Here is a 22,708-nt window from a genome sequence, read left to right as displayed (position 1 = left end):
GCCCGGGCCGCCGCGGCCGCCGCAGCGCCTCCTAGTGAGCGGACGGAAACTGCAGAGGGCCAAACTTCTTCTGATTGGCCGATCCGCTCTGCTGTGCCCGAGCGCTTGAGTCTGAGTGATCTTTGGTGGTGGCCTGGGCGGGGCATGGTAGTTGTGCTTGCTTCTGCTCCCCAGCCTGGTGCCAGCAGATTGCCAAACGGAAAAACACCCATGAATTAAAAAACGAGCAGCACCAAGCAAGAGGAAAGTTCAAGACCACTTTTAACAGAATGCATCAGGCATTTATCCTGCCCTGGGCAGATGCCTCCGAAAAAGTAGGATTCTTTCTACAAAGAAACAAGAAGTAAGACTTCACAACCAGCAATGGACCAATAGAACTGTAATCCTGGCACTAGGGAACTAGGGAGGATGGCCACTGGAAGATCCCTATTTCGAGTCCAGAGAGGGATACATAACGAAGAGGGAGGGAGAGAGGGAGGGAGAGAGGGAGGGAGGGAGGAGGGAGGGAGGGAGGGAGGGAGAGAGGGAGGGAGGGAGGGAGGGAGGAAAAAAGGAAGGAAAAAAGGAAGGAAGGAAAAAAAGAAGGAAGGAAGGAAGGAAGAGTTACGGAGGATTTATACTTTATACAAATTAGAGCCCTTCCTGGTCTACATAAAGAGTTCCAGGCCAGCCAAGGCTATAGAAGGTGGGAGGGAGAAGGAGAAAGAAGAGGAGGGAGGAGGGAGTCACAGAAGACAGCTAGTGTTGTCTCCATTTAACAGATTAAAAAAAAAATCATAGCTATGATTTAATGAATAGCTGCTGAGTTACGCAGTGTGCTAAGTACAGACTTTGAAAACAAAATATTTTTCTTCCTATTTAATAGCTGAAGAACATAAAGGTAGCAAATGAAAAATGAATGGGTTCCCAAGACAGCGTTCTCTTCCACTGCCACACAGGACACTGGGAAACAAAGGCCTGAAAAAGATGTTCTTGGGCCATCAAGATGGACCAGAAGGTACGTATGCTTGTCCCCATCTTCTCCCAAAGACTGACAACTAGAATTCCATACTGGGTGCTGTGGTAGAAGGAGAGAACCAACTTCCACTAGCTATCTACCGACCTAAACACACACACACACACACACACACACACACACACACACACACACACACAATATAAACACTATTATGTTGTCTAGTCTTATGTCCATTTGACACACAAACTAGAGTTATCTAAAAGGAGAGGCCCACAATTGAGAAAAATGTCTTAATTAGCATTTTCTTAATTAGTGATTGATAGAGGAGGGCATAGCCCTTTATGGGAGGAGCCATCTCTGGGCTGGTGGTCCTGGGTTCTATAAGAAAGCAGGCCGAGGGAGCCATGAGGAGCAAGCCAGTAAGCAGCACCCCTTCATGGCCTCAGCATCAGCTCTTGCCTCCAGGTTCCTGCCCTGTTTGAGTTCCTTTGATGAAGAACTGTGATATTGAAGCATAAGCCAAATAAACCTTTTCCTCCCCAAATTTGGTTATGGTGTTTCATCATAGCAATCGTAACCCTAACTAAGACACACAATAATAAAATAAAAATGTTGAAATACCTTAAAAATGAATAAGTAATAAATGAAAAGTTTGTCTTCCTTCAGTATCACCACTAAGTGGCAAGAGGCTGGTCATTGTTTTTAGTGGCCATGCTAGCAACTGACTGGCCTTGTTTCTGCTTGCCAGTGCAGTGAGCCTCTTTGATTCAAGATTCTGTGGCCCAAGCATGTAATGGCTTAAGCACCCTAAGGCATTAGCCTAGAGACCCACTGAGAAAACACCATGCAGAATTTTGGTTGAACTTCTGTGTCAGATATCATACACAACACCCTGCCTTCCTCTCAAACCATCAATCAGACACAGGGTGCTCCCACAGCCACACTGGCCTCTCTCAGACTTCCAGGTCACCATCTCTACTTTATCTCCACATATACTATTTGGATCCCCCACAGTGCTGGTTCCTTCCCTTCATTACCAAGCTAATACCCTTCAAATCTCAACTGAAGTGGTACTTGCTCAAACAAGACCCAATTACGCCCACTTTTCCTTAAGTCCACTCTTACAGCACCATTAGTGCTGGGATTATTTCATGTTTCCCTCACCAGACTGCCAGCTCCATGAAGGCAAGAATCTTGTCTAGTTTTACTCAGCATGTTACTCACTTCTCCTAAGACACAGAGTGACGTGTATACTGTCAATATGTCATATACTGTCAATATGTCTTAAGTGGGTGGAAAACACAGCAGTTTCTGGAAGCACGGAAGTTTAGTTCTGTAAGATTCTTTCTAGTCCGTAAGCTCTATGAAACCAAAATCAATGTCTGTGCCATTCATTCATCACCTTACCCATAGTGCTTAGCTTCTGCCTAGTCTCTGGTCATCACCCACTATGTATTCATTGAATTGGAGAATGAAAAGATGTTTTACCTTCTGTAAGAATCAGATTTTCTTCCTATGTACTTTTTCCAAAGTCTAGACCCTCTATCATCTTTGGAAGGAGAATTCCCAAAGTCAACAACTATACCTGCTACAATAGATGAAGATATATCAATATATTTCAATATATCAAGATATGGGTGGTTCTGCTATCTTGTGATGGGGGGCATAGAGCTTGGTGTGCTGGCTACTTTTATGTCAACTTGAAACAAGATGGAGTCCACTTAGAAGAGGAAGCCTCAATTGAGAAAATGTCACCATCAGAATGTTCCAGGCAGAGGAAAACGAGCAACACCGAGAAAGGCTATGGCTAAAACAAAATGAACTAGGAAGGCATTGGAAGAGGTTAGATGAGAACAGGAGTCAGGGGCCAGCATATGGAGCGACACATCTCCCCACCTCACCTCACCACCCCATCCCATCCCACCCCACTCCCCACCCCACCCCCACTTCAGCAAGAACTCGGGAGAAGTTTGAGACAGAGCAGCACAAAAACCACTTCTAGAACAGTTGTCCAGTCATACGCCAAGGCCCCAGGCTCAACCTTGAGATAACTAAGCAAAAAATAAACCCTGAACCCAGATTTAGGCTCCCCATACCTGGTCCTTTACACAAAGCCTTATATATCTTATACAGTATATGCTTATACACCCTTATATAACTTATACAACATGTACCTTATACACCCTTATATAGCTTATACAGTGTATACCTTATATACCCTTATACAGCTTATACACCCTTATACAACTTATACAGTATACACCCTGTATACCCTTATACAGCTTATAAAGTATACACCTTCTGTGTATATGTTTGTCTTATTGGTTGATGAATAAAATACTGTTGGCCAATAGGGAAGCTAGTCAGGCAGGACTAGGAGACGAGGAGGATTCTGGGAAATGTAGTAAAGAGAAGTCTTGTGATTCAGGCAGGAAGTGACATAGCAGGCAGACTCAGAATATAAGCAGGGACAAGCAGGAAATCACTCTCTTCCTCTTCTTCCTCCTCTCTGTAGAGCCGCCATGTGATTGCTGGCAAGAGAGGGTGCATATGGCCCGCATCCTCAATAAGATAAGTTCTTATAAAATATAAAGATTAGTAGTTATGGTTGATAATTAAGACTGCGTTAGCATGTAAAAATCCTAGTCATTGGCCAGCAGCATTTTAATTAATATATGATTGTGTGTGTTATTTCGGGCGCCCATGTGGTGGTGGGGCTGGGGTGGCTTGACGGAAAGATTTATCATTACATATACCTTATATACCCTTATACAGCTTATACAGTATATACCTTATATACCCTTATACAGCTTATACAGTATATACCCTTATACAGCTTATGCAATGTATACCTTATATACCCTATTCAGCTTATACAGTATATACTTTATATACCCTTATACAGCTTATGCAGTGTATACACTATACACCCTTATACAGCTTTGCTGAACACATTGGGCGAGCCTGCAGTCGACAGCTTTGACTTTCATAAAATCTGGCCTTTGGAGTACCAGAGGCTACTTTGACCTGTAGCTTTATTTGTGTGGAAAGAAGACTATGGTGAGTTAAAATGCATACTCTAGTTCCCACATACTAAATTGATGATGGGGATAAAATGGACTTGAAAGATTTCCTGGCCCAATCTGATAGGCTGTTGATCACTAGGGCTGAGTCAGTTCATCTTACTTGACATACAATTAAGCTTTTCTTCCGTGTCCTTATGAGCAGTTGCAAAAGACAAAAACAGATGCCAAAGCAAGAAAACTGTGTGAGTGGGAACAGGCTGAGCAACAAGCCAAGCTAGGAATCCCAAATGCAAACAAGAGTCTGACTGTCCACTGCTGAGGGGTGGCTGAAGTTTGTCTGGTGTGTTCACTGTCACTGTATAGTGGATTTGAGTCTCTGCTTTGTTGCATGTATCCCAGGTGGTCTCAAACTAGCTAACAATGACCTTGGCTCCGATCCCCCTATCTCTACATCCCAAAATGATTGTGCATGTGCCATCATGCCTGTTTATGTAACACTGGGGATCAAACCTGAGGCTGTATGCCTTATATGCAGGCATTCTACCAACTGAGTCATAGCCCCAGCCCAGCAACTTTATAAATGAGGCAGAGTTATGTGGAAATGACTTTAGATAAATAAGAAAGGAGACAGATCAAGTGATAAATAAATGAATATAAGTGCAATGCAATCATTACAGCTTAAAATGGACAGAGGTTCCAATCAAAACAGAAATGTCAGACAACAGAAACATTACATAACATATTGATTTCACAAAATTAAAAACTTGCATACATACAATGCACACATACACACACACATACACACACACACACACACACACAGAGAGAGAGAGAGAGAGAGAGAGAGAAAGAGAGAGAGAGAGAATAAAAGAGAGTCTGGGGAGATGGCTGAAAACCTGCATTTAACCCTACAGAACCCACCAAAAGGCAGGCACAGAGTGGCCTATGACCCCTGTGGTGGGGAGACAGAGAAAGCGAACTCAGTGGGGCTTGCTGGCACTAGCTGAGCCTTCAGTGAGCTCTTAATGCATTATGAGACACTGTGTGAAAAAGAAAGGTATACACTCCTGGCCACACACAAATGAACATATATATACGTGCCAATAAGGAAGAAAAGAGAAAATAAATGGCAAGTGACTGAAGACTAGATAGTTGTAGTTACAGTTTTCCTTGTTTACCAGTGTATAAGGTAGAGAGATATCAAAAGATAGTTTTGGATGTTAATGCAAGTTAGGATAGAAAATAGGTACAACACTCTGGATTCACCAAGATAGGATAGATATGTAGTACTTTCTCTGAATTTGTCAAATGCAAATGGACCAGGCACTGTTGATATATTTATTGCCTATATATTATGTATAGTTATTGTATTTATTGTATATAGTCTTTCTTATATTAATTATAACCTTTTTATTTTAGACAAAAAAGGGAAAACATAGTGATATTTTGTTTATGATCTAACAAATAAAGCTTGCCTGAAGATCAGAGTGCAAAGCTAGCCACACTAGTCAGCCATACAGGTCAGGCAGTGAAGGTGGAGTTTAAATGAGTTCACCATACCCAAGATAAAAGATAAATAGGTGTTTTTATTGGGGAGAAACTTACACAGATAAGAGTAAATAACCACCTCGGCCTTCCTGCTCGAGATAATTCATTCTGCCCTTCCGATGCTCTCTGCAACCCAAGAGAGAGTGCCCCATCCCTCTGCTTCTACCTTAAAGCTGTCAGGGTGTGGCCATTGCTACAAGTACACTGACAAGGCAAGATGCCACTACAAAGCAGTGGTGGCACACACCTTTAATTCCATCACTCAGGAGACAGAGGCAGACAGATCTTTGTTAGTTCAAGGCCACTCTGAACTACATGAAGGTGATCTAGCCTAAGAGAGAAACAGAGCTCACACAAAGGTGATCCCAGCACTAGGGAGGAATATAAGAGCTCAGCAAAGTCTAAGGTTTGGTGGAGACAGATGCAGTCTGGAGATGCAGTCTGAGGATAGGATCACCCCTTTGGTCTGAGCATTGGTAGAGGTGAAAACTCTGTAGTGCTGGCTTCTTTGCTTCTCTGATCTTCAGCTTGAACCCCAATATCTGTCTCTGAGTTTTTATTATTAATATCAAGTGACCCAACACTGGAACAGACTTTACAAGTATGAAACCCAAAGTAAGGATCATGTGTCTTATTTGTATGTGTTGTGCGTTTGCAGATCAGTAAGAAATATGTAAATAAATATGTATGTACTGTTCATTCTTAGTATCAAAGGAGTAGATGTAGATATGTAACTTATATTGTGAAGATTATTTTTAAATGACAGGCACTTCTTACAAGTTTAATTAATAGAACGTATATGATGCTGGTAGGATATATGTTGAATAACTCTCCTGTAAATCAATTATTTAAGGTGTACCAGGAGCCTTAAAAGAACTCACAGTTTCATGTAGTGGTTTCACACATAAAGATCTGTCAAAAATGTTCTTTTTAAAAAGACATGAATTGTGCAAGTGGTTTATGTCTATAATCCCAATATGGGAGGGTTACCATGATCCTTCTTACGAGTTTCAGGCCAGCCTGGGCTACAGAGTGAAATCCTGTCTCAAAGGAAAAAAGAGAGAGAGGAAGGGAGGGAGGGAGGGAGAGAAAGCAGGAATGAGCCCAGTACTGCAAAACATTTAAAATAGAAAGGTTATTTTAGCATATATAAGAGAGAAGAAAGGTCAAATAAATCACTGTATGTTCAGCGTTTGGAACACATAGATTTAACACAGCATTGCTGAGTCAGCCTCATGTTGTGACAGGATGCTCACATCACAAGCACCAAGACAGAAAGAGTAGACATCAGAACAGCCATGTGTGCTAGCAGACACACACACTTGCAATAGACAGTGTATTGTTGGTGATTTTTCCTTCTCTATTTTCCACCTTTTGTGTCTCGAGTTCAGTGTTCAGAGGCATGTGTGTGAAGAACTGTCATCTTAATTCTCAGGAAGACAGTTTATAATTAATTAATGCATGGATTCGATCCAATAAGGCAATAAAAATATAAAAAAGCTAACTTTGGCTGGAAGTCTTCAAGCACTTCTATTCTTCCTTCCTTCCTTCTGTCTTTCCTTCCCCTTCCTTCCTTCCTTCCTCTCTTTCTTTCTTTCTTTCTTTCTTTCTTTCTTTCTCTTTCTTTCTTTCTTCCTTTCTTCCCTTCTTCCACTTTGCTTTCTTCTTCTACTGTTGTTTAAGTAAGATAGGGTCTTGGCATGTAACCCAGGCTTCACGGCAATCTTCCTCCCTCTGGCTACTGAAGCTGGAATTACAGATGGGCAACACTTCACCCAGCCTTCTTCCTTTTTTTTCTGTCCTTTTCTTGTTTTCTCTGGTAGTGTTAGGGATCAAACCCAAGATCCCACATGCCAAGTAAGTGCTCCACAGCTAAGATAAGTCTTGAGGTCCAGGCACTTTTTTAAACCAAAAAGTTTGAAATTTTAATAATTAATTACTGAACCAATAAAATAGTATGAAGGAATTTTCACTTCTTTAGATTCTGCCTTTGGCCTGAGAGAATTGGTACTTTTAAATGCCTCTGGCTTCTAGGTTTTCTCTTCCATCCTTTGTAGCCTATTAGAAAAGAACCCAGCAAACTAAATGTCTTTGGGCATTTATTTGAGGGTCACACTTCGGTGCTTATTTGTATTTTTCCACTGGGCTTACGGGAGCAGATGACTTGGTACCAAGAGTGTGTGACTCAGCAGTTTGGAGGCTGGCAACACTGACTTAACTGAATTTGCTCCATGTTGAAAATGGGCCGTTCAAGTCTACTTAAATATTCATGAAGTGTGTGCTTGCCAGAGCTTAGCACATCTACCCAGGCTTGTCCAAAATGCCAGCCTTCCCCATAATCTCACTTGGCCTGTGAGTGGTGACCTTCTCTGGGTCCTTGCTGGCCCAAAATAGCCTCTGCAGCTGCTGCATGCCCTAGATGCTCCCCAGAGGAAGGATACCACAGTGGATCTTGCATGAAAGTATGACCAATCTCTCCAAGTGAGACAACAGACGCAGTAACCAGAGACTTACCTGGTAGCTTCCTGAGTCTCACTCACTTAGTGCTTCAGATTCTATGGGAGTGAGGGGTGGGGTGGGGTGGGATATGATTCCTTCAGACTGTGATACCTGCTTAGGCCAAAATGGTCAGGCATGGCGTCCCCAAGGGTCTTCCAGGACTGGGCCACATGTCCAGCAGTGTGTGGGGACTGACTGTGCTGGAACCCAGGCCAGATGGCCCTCATTGTACTTCATGGACGTCAGGCCTACCATGCTGACTTCCTTCCTGCTCACCCTCCAAGCCTGTAGAACTTGGAGCACCTTGCCAACATGCTGTGCAAAACAGAGTCACTTAAACTACTTTCATGGCTTGCTATCACACTAAGCTGTAGAACTTCTGAGAATTAATTACCTCATCTACCTGTGCTACCATTTTCCCCACCTGAGAATTAAGGCTAATAGGATTTTCTAAGACCCTTGACCACACTCGTAGTAAAAGTTTATTATGTCTATTGCTACTCTTCTGGGGGAGGGGGTGGACCCTCATCTATGTGACGTTATGGAAATGAAAAGAGAATCTCTCTGCAGCCGCCTAGGTGGATGAGAAGAAACAGAAAGTGGAGTCTGGAGAGAGGGCCCAGGGTTTAAGAGCACTTGTTGCTCTTCCAGAGGATCCAAGTTCTGTTCTTAGCACCCACATTGGGCAGCTCACAACTGCCTGTAACCCCAGCTCCAAAGAATTGGACATCCTGTTCTGGCCTCCAGCACCAGGCATGAATATACACAAACATACACGAAAGCAAAACATCCATACACATAAAAGTTATTTTTAAACCGGAGGTTGCCTTTGCCTTTTTATGGCAACATGGCCTGCGTTTGTTGAAAGGGAACTTGTGACAAGAAAAGCTGCATGTGTAGCTTGACTCATTAAATGCTTCTAACAGCCTTGTTTAACCCTGCAGACATTTTCATATCCCTACAGGCACTCACGTCTTCATTACTGCCTTCTTGATGATAAGCCTTATAAAGATAAAAACTCGGCTCAGTTCCCTTCGCTACATTGGGAACTGATAAGCAAAACTCCAGAATAAATTCTCAGTTTCGTCAATTAAAAATACTTTTTCACAGCCACGTGTGGTGGCACACACACTTAATACCACACTCAGGAGGCACAGGCAGGTAGATCTCTGAATTCAAAACTAGCCTAGACTATAGAGGCTAGGCTGTCTACAGGACAGCCAGGGTCATACAGGGAAACCCTCTCCTGAAAAACAAAGGAACAAACATCAACAACATGTACTCACAATATATTTCGGACACAAGAAAGACTGAAATATTGGTACTTCATGCTACTGTGGTGATGAGCCTTGAAAACGTGATGCTAGTAAGAGCAACCAAAGCCCACCCTCTTCATTCACAATGACGTATCCACAGTGAGAAGAGGCACAACACAGTTTGGGTACAGAGGCAGGTGGGGAGGGCAGGATTGACTGCTTAACATTTATGAACAATTGGGGGCTGGAGAGATGGCTCAGAGTTAAGAGCACTGGCTGTTCTTCCAAAGGTCCTGAGTTCAATTCCCAGCAACCACATGGTGGCTCACAACCACCTTGAATGAGATCTGGTGCCCTCTGCTGGCATGCAGGCACAAGACCGTATACATAATAAATAAATAAAATCTTAAAAAAAAAAAAAAACATTTATGAACAATTATTCAGAAGTGGAGAAAATATCTTGGAACCAGACAGCTGTATCAGCCTTGAAGAATATGGAAATGTTCCAAATGGGTCACATTTAATATGGTTAATTTTATGTGATATAGATTTCATCTCCAAAAAAAGAAACATGGCAAATCTTGGTCTTAATGTGATGTCTCAGGGAGTAAAGGTACCTGCCGCCAGCATGCTGGCCTGATTTTGATCCCTGGTACCCTCACGGTAGGAGAGAACCAACTTCCAATGGCTTCTGGCTGCTTTTTGTGTGCTGTGATACACACCCCTCTCCTTACTTCATCAAATGTGAAAAAAATTAGATAAATTTAGATATGGAAATATAGATCAGTAGTAGTATATTTGCCTAGGATGTAGAAAGCCCAGAACTTGGGCCCCAGAACTGTGTAAACCTGACACAGGTGCTCACTTATAATCCCAGCACTCAGGAGGAAGAGGCAGGAGGGTAAGAAATTCACCCTTAGCTTTCCAGTGAGTTCAAGGCCAGGCCTCACGCCAGTAGGTCCTCCAAACAAGCAAAACGTATTCCATACATATGATTCACAAATGACTATGATGAATAGAATTTTAAAAGATGTCTCAGTTCCAGAGGCAAACGCCTGTCCGTAAAGCTATTGTCCGTGTGCTACTTCTGATGTACACTGAGGCTACGAGTGCCCTGGGCTTCACTAGCCAACTCTTACTCTCCAACAGCTCCAAGAACTACACTAAAGTCAGATGACTTTTCTGCTTCTTAAGGAAAATAAACAGATCTTCTGCAGAGATGTTGACTCTATTATTTCACGGTATGCATTTGGGTGTCTTGACTGTATGTATATCTGTGCACCATGTGTGTGCCTCCTGCCTGAGGATGCCAGACAACAGCACTGGATCCCTTAGAACTAGAATTACAAACAGCTGCCATGTGCATCTTGGGAAAAGCAACGGTACTAATAACCACTAAGTCACCTTTGCAGCCCCAACTGATTCTTTGGAAAAACCAAAGGAAATGACTTCATAAGCTAAAGCGTTGTTGTTTGTGTTTCATTTGGAGACAGGATCTCTCTGTGTAGCCCGGGTTGGCCTTGAACATCATCCTGCCTCAGACACCTCTAGCATGCTGGGATTATAAGCAAACTGGAACACACTCAAGCACAGCTTACAGTTTTTAGAACCATTGTCTTCCCAAATCCCAGTAATAACTTAGCTAGGTGTCAAATTCATTGTTGAGGGACTCCTGTGAGGCTGGGACCCCAAGTTCAGAGATTCAGAAGCAAAAGCCCAAGTGACAGATAGACTTCTATTTTCATTACCATTCCAAAGTGCAAGTCTACCAGCAAAGAATTTGTGGTTTATTTAGGAAGTAGAGCAGAGGATTATCAGTTCCAAAGGGTACCTACTTCCCCCACAAAAAGGGTATAGGCCAATTGACTAGATACAAAACTGAGTCTAGGTTCAGCTCAAGCTGGACTATAGAAGGATTCTGGTGGTTAGATAAAAGCCGGCATCCTCAGGAACCCGAGGCAGAAAGGACATGTGTCTCTCCTTGGGCATACCTGGGGCACCTATCAGAGTCCATGCTGGCCTCCAGACTCCTTCAGCCCCTATTCACCTTTTACTTTTTAGTATCCCAAAGCCCATGCTAGCCTCCTGGCCCTTCTCACACCCCCTACTCTAAACTCCCAGGATGTTCCAGTTCATGGTCATCCTTCTCCTCAGCTACTCATCTTCCTCACTGTAACTGCAGGATTTTCCCATGCTCCCCCTTCCTTAGCTCTGGCCACGTCTGGTCTGCTTCGCTTTCACTCTGCTCTGGACTCTTCCAGATGCCTCTAGATTCATTCTCTCTCTCTCTCTCTCTCTCTCTCTCTCTCTCTCTCTCTCTCTCTTCCACAATAAAACCTTTCCCCTAATCATGGAGCTTGGTGCTTTCTTTACTGCACCCTCTCTTACAAGCATGTATAAACCATTTCCTGATTTGGATTTTTGAGGTAAGAGAACTAAACAAGGCAGCTTCAAGTTTCTGGATGGCAGTGGGGTGGGGGGGGTGAGGGCCAGAGAGACAAGGATTAGCTCGGTGAACTGCAACTCTGAGACCCACCTAAATCAGCAATAGCTGTTATTGTTCTGTGGAATGTGGACTTACAGGATCTGAATCTTCAGTTTTCCCAATAAATGGCTGCACTCAAGATATGCATGTGAAACTTTTGCTCTATTAATGTTGGCAACTCATTTATAGACAGATCACCGTATGTGCCAAACACACCGGGTTACAAACTGGATCCCGCCCACGGGCTGCCAGTTTGCAGCCCTCGCCTTTAAGCCCTGAAGGTTATATTCACTAAAGATAAAATATTTCTCTGCATGAGAATCAGGTTATAGACAGGAATGTTATCTCAAGATTTGGGAGAAAGTGAGCAGTTCTAGTATTGAACAGATAGCCATTCTCCCTCATAATTCCTGTGTAGGTTCCTGTGTAATCTTGCCAAAGGCTTCCTTCCCTCTGGTCTCTAGGATTACTCTTGTTTATTTTACACTAAGCGTGAATGAGTGGGATGAGCCTGACATTTGTGTGCAGAGCTTGGGTTTCTAGTAGCAACAAATGCTCTGAAATGATCTGGTTATACATACAGGGAACACACTGGGGCCCTTTGTGAGTTATAGCACTAACACACACACACACACACACACACACACACACACACACACACACACACCTCTAGACATTAGGCCAGGCCTGGGATAAGTAGATGTATTTATTCTTCTCTTGTGCTTCTGGGGAGGAAGGAAGGGAAGACTAAAGTGCAAAGGCCTAGAATAAAGTGGATGTAAGCGATGGGGCAGTAAAGAAACCACCAAGATGGCTATTCCATGATTAGGGACAATATTTTTATTGTGGATGAGGGGTGGGGAGGGAGGGGGAGAGAGAAACAGAGAGAGAGAGAGAGAGAGAGAGAGAGAGAGAGAGAGAGAGAGAAACATCCAGAAGCATCTGGAAGAGGCCAGAGCAGAGAGACAGAATGGGCATGGCCAGAACTATCCCTTGGGAACAGAGAGAGGTGGGAGACTAGCAGAGAGTAGCAGGAGAGAGAACAGCAGAGCTGCAGGAGAGAGAACAGCAGAGCTGCAGGAGAGGGAACTGTGAGAGTGTGGAGTGGAGGACAGCAAGGAGAGCCAGGAGGCTAGAGTGGGGGTGGGGGGCTTTGAAATGTATAACAAGTGCATGTGAATACAATTTGAGGAAATCTGGAGGCCAGGGTGGGCTTAAATAGGCAACCACAGGTATTTGTCAATGGAGAGCCATCTGTCCCTTCTGCCTCAGGTAAAAGAAATAAATTGACTCCTTTTGGCAGATAGGGACCTATTTCACAAATTCCTGAGAACCGCTGGCATTTATCCAACTGCAAGAAATCCTCCTATAGTTCAGTTTGAGATAGGCCAAGACTGTCTTTTCTGAACATACACACTTCCAGAGACCTAACAGGCAGCTGTGGAAGCTAAGGAACCCTCTACCAGGGGCTAATCCTGCAGCCACAGGCTTTAATCAGAAGGGTAAACTGTGAACCATCACTGAGAGGCAAACAACCAAAGCAACAGATCTGTTCCCAAGTTAAGGAGAAACGCTATGAAGTCAGACACCCCATCTTAGAAAACACTGACAGGCTAAGTCCCAAGCTCCCTTCCTGCAGTCTTCAGCTTAGATTCAGATACCAGCTTCCCAGCACAGGAGACCCAATTTAGTCTTTCTGAGAAATCTGCACTGTCCACCTTGAGAGACCCGGTGAGAGGTTTCAGAGTCAGCCTGGAAAGCAGACATACAACCAGTAGCCCCCCACCCCCAACCCCTTGTTCACTCACAGGTGTGTTTTTCAACTTTACCTTCCTTTCAGGAAACCATAACATATGCATAAATATATTTCCAGTGTCAGCCCAGCTATTCTAGAGATAGCATCTGCTATAGAGACAGCCATCAACAATACCACATTCTTCCCCGCTGACCTACCATAAGTTAGGGCTAGTGTGGGCGTACCAACCAGCCTTCTGATTTTCTCCAGAGACAGAGACATGTCCTGGCCCTGCTGGTGTCTTAGATGGGCTTCCTGCCAGCAGGAACAAGGGATGTCCTCCCCGATCTTGTCCCTCCCTTGAGGCAGTGCAAGGCCTTTGACATTTAGACTTGACCTGTAACCTGAAACTTGGCATTTCTGTTCTCATCAAGCAATGGTTGGGATTCTTTAGTTTTTTGTGATCTTAAAACTATCTTTAAAAATCATTGTTTATTTTTATACTTTTCATGTCCCTGACCTATAACTGGCCCTGAGAGAATTCAACAATGTATTTGTGCTCTTCAAAAAGATTTTTTTTTTAAGCTTGAGGGGAAAGGAGGGAGATAGCAGCAAACAAGAAAATGAGATAATATCTTATTTTGGTCGTTTCTGTCTTCTCTCTCACACAGCTAACCCTTGACTGATCAAGTGGTTGGCTGACCTCATCAGGACCGTGGACATCTCTTGACTTCCCTCAGCTCTTTGCTCTCATAGCTAAGACAGTGTCCTCAGTTCCCAAGTAGGGTCTATTTCTGCCACAGACCCTCTTCATGGAGGGGGGGGGGGGACTCAGCCGGGCTCTCTTTGCTCCTTTAGAGCAAGCAATGGGATCTGTTCTGACCTCTTTAAAAAGGAAATTTGTTTTTAAAAGATGTGCTTACTTCTTGTGTGTGCATGAGGGATGTGGTTGTGTGTGAGCCAGCACAGGTATGGAAGTCAGAGGAACAACTTGTGGGAGTTGAATCAAATTCAGATTGTCAAACTTGGCAGCAAGAGCCATTACCCACCAAGCCATCTCAACTCACTGGGCCTAAAGAGTTCCTCTGAAGCCATAGGTCCACTGGTACCAAGGGAGACATTCCAGAAGGAGGGAGGGAATGGGTAGAATTCTGTTGCTCAGGTTGTCACAGCGTTTGTGCAGGAAAAACAGAAGGAGCCATGGTGTACTGTGAAGCTGGCCTGAACTGGCAAATGTAGCCAAGCCATGCTTCTTGGTCCTGGTAGACATAGTACTCTTGTGAGGGTTGAAGGTAGGTAAGAGAGATGCAGGAAGATGATCTTTTTGTTTGATTGTTTGTTTGTTTTAACATGGGATTGTATAACATAGCCCAGACTGTCCTGAAACTCACAAAATAGCCAAGTCTGGCCTCAACTCTCAATCCCATCCTCCTTTGCCTGCCTGGTGACATTTATGCTTCTACTTTGCCATACTTGTGTGAAACAACACTGTAGAGTAGAACAGTTGAAAGGTGAGACAGGGACCAGAAAGCAGATAACAGCAGTCTTTATCTATGTCACCATTAAGGATAGGTAGACAGTCTCCCGGCAAACCAGGACTCCTCAGTAGCAGGGATCTGGACTTAAATCTTGTCAACCGTGCAGGATCCACCTGAGGATTAACTGAAATGAGTATGAAGCTCCCAAGGCGCTTTCAAATGTAACCTGTAGTCATAGTGTATTGATTCTCCTGTGTAACATTGCAAAATCCACCCCCAGGTGAGTAAGAACCTCATGGACTTGCATTCCCCAGGGATTGGGTGAGCCCTTACTCCCATGGGTGTGGAGGGAGAGCTCTATTTATTGAAGGCTCTGTTAGCCTTCAAAGTAACCAGCCCAGGTCCCTGGGGCTTTGCCATCCCTTGCTTTCGTATCAATCACTTAGCTTGTTTGATAGGATGTTGTTCCCTCTCTGGAAAGAGGACGGACTTGTTTGTGTTGATGGAAACTCTTCTATTTTGGGAGGTCTCACATTTCACCTACTCTTGGGCAGAATACTGGTTATTCCTGTTTGGCATGGTGCTGGAGGCTGGTTATGCAGGGAACTCCAAACAGACAAGGGCAGAGATCCTCTACAAGGGCACATCCCCTTGAAGCAGGGCCCACCTGCAGTGCTTCCCCCCAAAGTCACTATATTCCCCTCTGCGGTCCCCCCCCCCCCCCCCCGCTCAGTAGGTACCCATCAAGCAAACTCTCAGTTACCAAGAAGCCCATAAGCCAAGGGATAAGCAGAAGGTTCTCTGGAAGGTGGACTCAGCTCTTACATCTAAGAAGCACTGTTATGGTTTTGGGTTTTTTTTTTTTTTTTCCTTTGTTTGTGTACATGAGGTGCTGGGACCCAGCCCAGGGCTTTGCAGGTGTTAAATGAGAAAGAACTGTTCCACAGAACCACACCAACCTGTTTTACCTTAGTTTTCTTAGAACTAAAGCTATTCACAAAACCTTAAGGAAAACAATGAACTATCACTATCTTCTGAAGACCTGACACATCCTGAGAAGCAGGATTTTGTAAAAGCTGAGCTATCCAAAGTAACACTGGGATACCAGTGACTGGGCACTGGCCCTAGATTGATTTTATTTTAACTAAAGCTCACCAAGCTGGACAGTGTGATTGTCAGGGATTCTGCGTGTCTACCTCCCATCTGGCTGTAGGTATAGTGGGATTTCAGGTGTGCACTACAGTGTCTGGTTATTACATGAGGTCTGGGGATCTGAACTCAGGTCTTCAAGCTTGTGTGGCAAACGCATTCCTTTGAGCTGTACCCCCAGTCCATGACCTCAGGAATGTTTAGTAACCTTTAGTTATAGCTATCTTCATCATGTCATCTTATGTCTTCTTGCAACAGCCCTCTAGTGTCCTCGTCTCTGTTTCCATTTTGGAACAATATTTTTCTTGTAGAACAAACTGCATTTTCTTTTTTTTTTAAACCAAAAGCATTTTTTGTTTAACTAGAAATGTGTTTCTACATTTCAGGCTCTCTTTCTCACATTTGCTAGTTCCTTTCTTGCTTACTTTCCTTTATAAAAACTCCCTGGTGTCATTTGGATTTTTCTATTAATGTCATAAAACAAAAACAAAAACAAACACCCCCCCCCCCAAATACCACACCTGACTACTTTCTGTCTTTTACAAGACAGATCTAGCAAGAAGATGCCATTAAAGCTTAAATGACCCATTATTGGTCATATGGCTCTAACATCTAACTCAAATTGCCAAGTTTCCTTTATTGCACACATCAGGATCTTTTACCCTAGAACATTTGCCCAACCATTTACAGAAGAGGCAAACAAAACTCGAACTCTCAGGTCAAAGTTAACTTTCAGTTTTTAAGATCAAAATTATGATGGATGTATTATAGAGATGAAGATATAGGATTGAGGGGGAGTTACTCATCTTGTAGAGAAAGAATACAAGGTGCTCAAGGAGAACACGCCCTTCCACTTGTGCCTCATCAAAACACCAGTGAGTGACCGGGCCATCTCCGACCCTTCACTCAGGAGCCTGGAAATCAATTGTAACGTGACTTGTCTAACTCCAGAATTTCCTTGGCTGGGCAGAAACCAAGTTTCACACAGGCACTCATCTTATTTTTGTTTTGCTGGTCCACAGTAAAGGTACATTGCTTTTCTTAGGTATGTAATGACTTCCTTCCTATAGGTTCTGAAGAGATGCACAGGAAACCCAAAAAGAAAAAAACAAAACAAAACAAACAACGTATCCCGGTCATGAGGTATTGGAGGCCAGTGACCATTGGGGAATCTTTAAGTTCTCCTCAGGATCCAGTGCTGCCTTATACCCAATGAGTGCCTCAAAAACAAAAGAACCCACCATTGGAGGTCTGCTAAATACATCTTTAATCCAATATTGACAAGTTTAATCCAATGCATGGACCTTACCACATGGCAATCCAGACACCCAGGAAATACTACATGAGCATTGGTCACTCATGCCCACTTTAGAAAAGGACAGGTTATCATAGATAGCAAGAGCAAGGGACCTGAGGCATATAGTATCTAAAATAGGAAAGCAAGGGACACCCAACAGGCCATGCACAAAGGAGCAGGGAATTGCATGCTCTCAATTCAGGGAACAGAAAGCCATGCTTTGCTACAATGAAGACAAATCTAATTGAAACCAAGAAAAAAAAAAAGCAGATGCCACCAGGATCTGTCCCACCCCTTCTCGCAGGTCTCTCTCTGAAGTAACTTTGGCTCCTGGGCCTTGTCCTCTCTGCCAAAATAATGCAGATGAGACACACAGAGCATAGTGTGGAAGAGAGGTGGAAGTGACTACAGAAGGAAGTGAGCATTCTCAAGGGTAAGAGTGGACAGCTGTTTAAGGGGCCATGGGCAGCACAGTCTAGGCCAGCCTAGACACTGTTTCTAAAGGCTCTGGAGCAAGCAGCTTTTTCCAAGGGTCTCTGTCCTCTGTGTGAATCATTGCCAGGCCTGCTTGGTTAGATTCTTACACAAGAGGGCAATGGGGTATCTCTGTTATTTATCAGAAAGCCTTCGGCTCTATAATACTCTTATAAAAGGCTTAGGTTCTTAGTGCTACTGTTGGCTAGTTGTCAGGCTTAGGGGAGTTTTTCTGGGTATGAGTTCAAGATTGCATGTGTCCTCTTGTGGCCAAAGATGACTCAAGTCCTCAGACCAGTAATTAGCTGTGCATCGCCAGCCTTTAAGTTTTACACCTGCTGATTATAAGGGAGGGGTCCATTTCCTGCCAAGAGAGGGACAAAAGCAGAGGCTAGGTGACTTGGGGCCATGGGACACACGGCCAGCCTCCTGGAGCTGCAAAGAAAGACATAGACTCTGTCCTCTCCTCTGGAACTCCAGAGTGACCTGAGCTCTGCCAGTCATTGTCTTGCGACACATACACATTTGTATCTTAAGCCATCAAGTTTGTGGTCATTTCAGAGTCATTGCAGGAAACCCACACACTGTGATAAACGGAATAGGAGAAATAGTCGACGGTTTTTGTCAGGGTTTCATTTATTTGTTGCTGTTCATGTTTCCGATTTCCATATAGATATGGAGACTGTAAGTTGTTTTGTTTTTTATGTTTAGAGTTGAACTCTTAACCACTGAGGTAAATGATCCCTTTCTGCCTCTACCCACCCACCAGGTGTCTGTTAGTATTTGGAAGTTGTTGGTAGCTGTGTTCTACCAGGTAGTTTGCAATCAGACACTCCAAGCCTGTGAGAGAGTGAACGGACATTGGAAATAACCATCTGGCCTCATTGTATAGACCAAAAGCAGGGCCGGGGGAGAGGAACTGATTTGGCCAAGGAACACACTAAGTTCCCGGCCAGCAACAAAGTCAAGCCACAGCCCAGCCCTTGCACTTCCCCTATCTCAATATGGTTTTGTGTGCACTAAACACAGACATTTCCCATAAACAAGGTCATGGATTGGTTACTATTTGAAGGTGATACTTGCAGCTAGTGGTGGTGCATGCCTGTGATTCCAGCACTTGGGAGGTAGAAGCAGGAGGATGACAAGGTCAAGGTCATCCTCAGCCATGAGTTTGAGGTCAGCCTGAGCTATATCAGGCCTTGTCTTAAAACAGCAACAACAAAAAAACCCCACCAAAACAAACAAACAAACAAAACTATTACCAAGTGATATCCAGGTTTCAATAAACTGCTGTTCTTGGTTACTAAAACCCATGCTTTTGGATGGAGGTGAGGCATAGAAGGTCCCACCCCTAGTTGAGGAGCTATTGGCAGTAGATGGCTGCTGGGAGAGGGAGAGTTGGTTTTCTGTAAAGATGTATCCCTGGTAGGTTGCCCATCCTTAAATAGATGGCCCCACACCCCTGCACACGTGGGCAGTACTAGCTGCACTTAGTGAGCTATAACATTTTTTAAAAATCAGAGTAAGATGTGAAGTAAGGAGGGGCGTCTGTGGGGGGAATCTGGGAGGAGTTGGAAGGGAGAATGGGGGTGAGTACGATTGAAATACATTGTAATCATATATGAAACTTTCAAAGAATAAATTAAAGCATCATTATTAGAAAATTAATCCCATGGTGTTACAACAGGTTTACTTGAGAACCGTGTTATAAAAATTCGGTCAGTCTGCTGACCTTTGACATCTTGGGTTTGTACAGAAGTTCTTATGATAGTATTAGTTTAATTATCTCCTAGCCAAATCATGTATAAACCACCCACATTCTGACATACCATAGTGAAAAACAGGTCAAAGAACACTCTTCTCCCAAGCCCTAAGATCACATGATTCCTGGTGCTCACCAAGCCAATGGGAAAACAATGAACTCTGAATTTCAGGGTATCAGTGAGGGGGCGTGGGTTTCAGTTCTGCCCCTCCACCTTAGTAAAACTTCATGCTTAACAGCAACCAATGTACTTAATCATTTTTAGTCTGCTTTCCCAAATATGAGTCATTTTCAGTCTACTTGAGTGCCTACTATGTGTCACACCGATGGATGTACTGGAAATGCAAAAATGAATGGCTTATGGTGGAGCTCTTTTCTATTTGTGACTCAATTGAAAATCCATGTGACATCCTGATCATTTCTCTAACCATTTCACCAATGATGAAAGCTAACCACAGTGTTCAGTGCTCAAGTAAGAGCATGGAATGGTGCCACAGGCTGTCAGAGGCCAGGGTAGATTGGAGCCCAGACCTTCCCTCTGTAAACTCAGTGGATCACTGTGACTGGAAATCCACTTCACAAAATGACCCTGAGCTCTCACTTGTAAAACAGAATCTCTGAGCCGGAGTTGCAAGGAAGAGTTCGGTCTGACCAAGTGACTAACCCAAGGTCAAGTGTAATCCTCCCAGGGACCCAGATGTCAGCACTTTTCTGTTCCCACCATACCTAAAACTAAATGGAGCCCAGTCCCAATGGCTTACATTCTGTTCATCTGAGTGGCGCCTAGGTAATCATAATTTTGTAATGTTTCTCAAATAATCTAAAGTGCCATCATAATGGGAAATGCATGCCCTCGTGAACAGCACTGTAGAAGACAGTCCTACAACTCTGAGGCAGGGTGCCCTCAACACTTTACTCTTGCGGTGGACTCTGGGAGGGAGTTAGGGTTTGGGGCCCTGAAAATTGCAGAGCTACAGAACATCAAGTCCATCCACACATTGATGAGGAGGAATTACCAAAGCCAGAGTGGGGAGACCTTGGCCAACCTGTCTCTTGAAGGTCCCTGTATCAGACGTCTATCTGTTGTGCTGATGTCTAGCAAAATCTCTGGGGTGTTTCTAATTTGTACACAGAATGAATCTTATAATCGGTTTGTTCCCTTCCTTGTTCCTTCTGCTCCGAAGCTCAAGGCCAAGTCTGAGTTTGACATTAGCAATTACATAGCACTTGATGGTCTGTGTGCTGATGGTCTTACCACAGACTCATCCTTCCCTTCCATTCTTCCTCGTTTCTATGAGCCTGCTTTTTTTTTTTTTTTTTTTCCCAGCCAAATACTTATCAGTCTATTCTGGCCTGCTATGAATTACCAAATTACATTATCCAAAGACATATCCATACATTTTCTCTCTCCTGAGTCAGAGAATGAAAAAGAAACCACAGCAATCCCAGCACTAGGGGGGCCATTGCTGGAGGATAGTGAGTTCAAGGGCAGATTGGACAGGAGACCCCGTCTCAAACAAGCAAAAGTTAGAAGAAGATGAGGACAAGGATGAGAGGGAAGACTGAGAGAAAGCACATGCCTATAAACAATCTATAAAAGAGGAAGGCTCCAGATCTCAGCTAGTCATCTCACACCTGTTTGAAAGAAGCCCCTTCCATGAACAAGGCCTGGCAGTTGACAGAGTCAGTTACTAGCATGCAGGAGGCCAGTCCCATCCCAATTTAAAAAAAAAAAAAAAAGTGAGACGTCTTTAACAACAGGGCAGAGTTGCTGACTAACTGGGAAATAAAAACCTCCCCTAATTTGTTAATGAGTGACTTTAGGCAACTTGTTAATATTGCTTTGTGATTAAGTTTAGATCAAATATTGTAACTTCATCTCACTTCTTTTCTTCTTCTTCTTCTTCTTCTTCTTCTTCTTCTTCTTCTTCTTCTTCTTCTTCTTCTCCTTTTTTCTTTCTTTTATTTTCCTTTTCTTTCTCTGTGTAGTTTTGGCTGTCCTGGAACTCACTCTGTAAACCAGGCTGGCTTAGAACTCAGAGATCAGCATGCCTCTGCTTCCCAACTACTGGGATTAAAGGTTTACACCACCACCACTCAACCTTTTGTTTCTTTAAAGTAAATTTGGTGTGGATCTATGTGAGGAAAAGGTAGGTAGGTGTGTGTGTGTGTGTGTGTGTGTGTGTGTGTGTGTGTGTGTGTGTTACTAGAAACTGATGAACCCAAGGCCTCACAAGTACTAGGCAAGTGTACTACCACTGAGGTATACCCCCAGCCCTTATGTTTATTGTCTCTATTCATTCTGAGAATTTTTGCTTGGATTATAAGTAGGCACCACAACATAGGATTTTATGTGTAGTGAAGACCAAATATAAGGCTTCCCTCGTGGTGGGAAATGACCCTTCCAACTAGACTCCAACCCTAGCCCCAGAAACATTTATTTTTATAATCTTATAAATGAAAAAACTCCAATTTCAAAGTAAAAACTAAATTTGAAGTCACATAGGTGTTTTTGGCTGTTACCTTTGTCTAAGCCCAGCTATAAGAAGTCTCACATTAACTACATTTCTGTGGCAAATATACTAATTTTAAATACAAAGAACATTATAAAGGAGAGATGTCTTAGTGGTTAAGAGAGCTTCCTGTTTTCCTAGAAGACCTGAGTTTGGTTCCCAGCATCCATGTCAGAACACTCTGAGCTGCTTGTATCTTCAGCTCCAGAGGATCCAAATCTCTCTCATTCTCTCTCTCTCTCTCTCTCTCTCTCTCTCTCTCTCTCTCTCTCTCTCTCTTCAGACTTCTAAACTAACCTAGTAGACATTAAGGTTTTTTTGTTTGTTTGTTGGTTGGTTTGGTTTGGTTTGGTTTGTTTGTTTGTTTTTTCTTTTTAGAGACAGTGTTTCTCTATGTAATAGCCCTGGCTGTCCTGGAACTTGCTTTGTAGACCAGGCTGGCCTCCAACTCACAGAGACCCACCTACCCCTGCCTGGAGAGTGCTGGGATTAAAGGACACTAAGTTCTTAAGCCTTCCCTTTAGATGT

The 22,708-nt window shown here is 43.5% G+C and overlaps 1 long non-coding RNA gene across 2 annotated transcripts in view; it reads left to right on the top strand.

Annotated features, from left to right (window-relative positions):
• The first annotated feature begins 210 nt into the window (after window positions 1-210).
• The window catches only part of LOC113839482, a 35,441-nt gene continuing 12,943 nt past the window's right edge, over window positions 211-22,708 (top strand). The window contains exons 1-3 of one of the 2 annotated variants that reach the window (XR_004769008.1): window positions 211-343; window positions 866-997; window positions 3,899-4,018. This is a non-coding gene — a long non-coding RNA (uncharacterized LOC113839482). The remainder of the gene's footprint in view (window positions 344-865; window positions 998-3,898; window positions 4,019-22,708) is intronic. The other variant, XR_004769007.1, reaches the window with a different exon arrangement.

The sequence above is a fragment of the Cricetulus griseus genome, chromosome 3, assembly GCF_003668045.3.
Source record: "Cricetulus griseus strain 17A/GY chromosome 3, alternate assembly CriGri-PICRH-1.0, whole genome shotgun sequence".
In the NCBI taxonomy this organism is placed as follows: Eukaryota; Metazoa; Chordata; class Mammalia; order Rodentia; family Cricetidae; genus Cricetulus; species Cricetulus griseus.
The sequence above is the reverse complement of the archived record's forward strand: the minus strand, read 5'-3'. Positions and strand labels throughout refer to the sequence as shown.